Source organism: Myotis brandtii, unplaced genomic scaffold (genome assembly GCF_000412655.1).
Source record: "Myotis brandtii unplaced genomic scaffold, ASM41265v1 scaffold573, whole genome shotgun sequence".
NCBI lineage: Eukaryota > Metazoa > Chordata > Mammalia > Chiroptera > Vespertilionidae > Myotis > Myotis brandtii.
The window spans coordinates 1,566,754-1,570,202 of NW_005370145.1; positions in this window are offsets into that span (position 1 = coordinate 1,566,754).

A 3,449-nucleotide genomic window follows, 5' to 3' on the forward strand; every position below is an offset into this window, starting at 1 on the left:
GGTCCTTTGGCGCCCCCTGCCGGCCGCCCCACCCACCTCAATCCTGGCCCGGGAGGAGGAGACTGGTGGGGGCCGCTGCCAACTCCCACCTCCCCGAGTCACACCCCCAGTCTTTCCTCCAGAGCTGGCCGCTTCCAGCCAGCCCCGCGGGCTCAGCAGAGGCAGCGGTATAGCCCCCACCCAGAACACCCCCCCTTCACCATGTCCGCCCTCCCCCCGCCAATCCCTCAACCGGACATGGCAGGGTGACAAGAACACCAATAAAGATGGCAAGCGCCCCACAGGGGTGTGCTTCTGCCCTTGTTTATCCCTAGAGCCTGGCACAATCGATCTGGGTTTCCCCCCTTTTTCCTTGGGGGGGGGCCTGGGTGATGCCAACCTGAGGAGGAGGCGCTCTGTTCGCCAGCCAGCAGTGTGCCTGGCACACACAGGCACATCCTTGGTTGCATCTATGGGGTAGCTGGTCCGGGGCCAGATGCAGACAGTAAGACAGCCTCTTCGGCCTGCGGACCCCTCACATCTGGGGCTCTTTCTGCCGCTTCCTCTGTGCCTTACACGAGAGTCAGCAGAATCTTTATCTCCAACTCCCACCTCCATCCTTCTCTGGGATCTCACTGTCTTCCCAGGGATACCCTGCAAGATCCGGGCTGCTGAGACCCACAGAAAGCTCTGCTCCCCCATCCCTCCTCCTCTTACCTCCTCATTTTCTTTTTCCTCCCCCCGAGGATATTTTTCCATTGATTTTGAGAGAGTGGAAGGGAGGGGGAGAGACACACACACACAGAGAAACATCAATTGGTTGCCTCCTGCATTCACCTAAACCAGGGCCTGGGACCGAGCCTGCAACCCAGGTCCATGCCCTTGACTGGAACCAAACCCGGGACCCTTCGGTCCGTTGGCTGACACTCTACCCACTGAGCCAAACCGGCGAGGGCTCCCCTCCTCCTTTTCTATCTTGACATTTGCCTCTGAGACATCTAGCAAAATCTCCTAATGGATTTAGGTGGTTGGAAACCAATAGGCGTAATAGTTCCTGCTTTCTGTCCCTTCCCATCCTCCCTCCGAGACAGTTATCAGCTTAAAAAGGGGGAGGAGGAGATATCAGGAAAAAGAATTAGGTCAATATAAATATTACTCTGCCATACAGACCAGCACGTAGAGTGTTGGGTATGAGGAAACTGCTTTTTATCTTTATTATGTTCCATTTCACATACGTGGAATCGTGCTGACACATTATCTTAAATGCAGCCATGTGTCACTCACTTAAGGACGGGGGTATGTTCTGAGAAATGCATCATGGGGCAAGTCTGTCTTTGTGCTTGCATCATAGTGTGTGAACAGAAACCCAGGGGTATAACCTGCTGCACACCATACGGGATAGCCTACTGCTCCCAGGCTGCAGACCGGTACACTGTGCGACTGTGCTGGACGCTCTAGGCACTTGCAACCCAATGGTATTCGTGTATTAAACATACTAAACGTGGCAAAGGCACCGTGAACACGTGGCATAAAAGGTGAAAACGGTGCACCTGCAGAGGGCGCTCGCCAGGCATGGCGCTCGCAGGACTGGGAGTTGCTCCGGGGGAGTCGGTGAGTGAGCGGTGAGTGGATGTGAAGACCTAGGACACACTGTCTACTCCTGCAGACGTCATAACACTGTGCGCTTAGCTGCACTAAGTTTATAAAAAATACTTCTCTTCCTTCATAATAAATTAACCTTAGCTTACTGTATCTTTTGTACTTTATAAACTTTAAAACCGTTTTAACTGTTCAACTCTTTTGTAATACTCCCCCTGTCCCATAGTAATAGTAGCAAGTGAATATTTAAATGGGAATTACTGGCGAATGCCGCTGTAAGTGACGTTGTAGCGCAAAATTGCGAAGCCTTCAATCAAAACCAATGTTTCATGACATCTGTCATTTGTTTTGACACCTCTTTCAATTTTTAGGTTAATCTAATTATTACGCATTATAACTATTTTTTCTAATGTCATCCGCTGATCGAAATCAATTGTTTTATTTCAGTTGAATATCAACCCATTGTAAAAGTAAGATGAAAAAAAAGAGAGTTTTCAAGCAAAGATCGAGTTGCGATTGTCCAGTTCTTGATGCATCAAAAGAAAAAGGGAAAGTTGCAGAAAGGTGCAATGACGTTCACTGCAAAACAATTTAAGTGCAACAGAATGACCACATCAAGAATTTGGAAACGTGCTTCCGAAAATAATTGTCAAGGAGAATCTTATGCTAATGTTGATTCTTTGAAAAAACAAAACTGTGGACGTAAATGCAAAGATTATGGAGAAAAACTTGAAAAACGTAGACATATTCCCCTTAGCAGAAGAGGCACCATATTAGCCTTTGATAATATTTCTCCCGAAATACTGGATAATACGTTTCTGTCACTTCAACAAGTTATGCTGGAAGCAATGAAGAACGATGGCTCCAATAATTTTAAGCTCACGCATATAGGGAAAGCAAAGCTTCGCAGCCAAGGGCTCCTACCTACAAGTTTAAAATGCAGTAACGAACTTATTGAAAAATCCAGAAACTATCTGAACACTCAAAATAAAAGTTGTTAGGAGTATTTTTAATTTACTATTTAATTTAATCTAGTTTTTTGATAATAAATGTTGCTTTCTATATTTATTTTCTTTTGCTACTATTATTATGGGACAAATTACATTGATCAACTGCTACTATTATTATGGGACAGAGGGAGTAACACTTAGCTTAAAGCACAAACACATTGTGCAGCTATGCAAAAATGTTCTCTTTCTTTATATCCTTATTCTGTCAGCTTTTATTCTACCTAAACATTTTTTTTTTACTTTTTAAATATTTTTGTTAAAAATGAAGACACAAACACTTACATTAGTTTAGACCCACAAAGGGTCAGGATCATCAGTATCAGTGTCTTCCATCCACATCGGACCCTCCCCGAAGGTCTCCAGGGACCATGTGTGGAGCCCTCATCCCCATGACAACAATGCCTTCCCCTGGGAGACCCTGGGAGGACCCGCTGCAGCCCTTCTTGAGGTATCACCCTTCTCAGAAATGTGTCTATGGTGGTTGGCTTGGCCCGTTTCCTTTTTTTCCATCATGGATTTGCTTATAAGCAGATAATACACCGTGAACAGGCCTCTCTATTAATTGAAACCATACGATGTTGGGGTCCATGTTTTCAAACTTTTCACGGAGCTTGTTGAAGTCTGCAGAAGCCTCTGCTGAAGCGTCACTGTGTAACCTTAAGGGACCACTGTTGTGCATGTGGTCTCTCCTTAAGCAAAATGTAGTTATGTGGCACTCAGCTATGCTTCAAGATGGCTTGAGTATTGTATTGTATTGTATTGTATTGTATTGTATTGTATCGTATTGTATTGTATTGTATCGTATTGTATTGTATCGTATTGTGTTAGTTCTGTAATAAGCAGCCAACAAGTTCCAATATG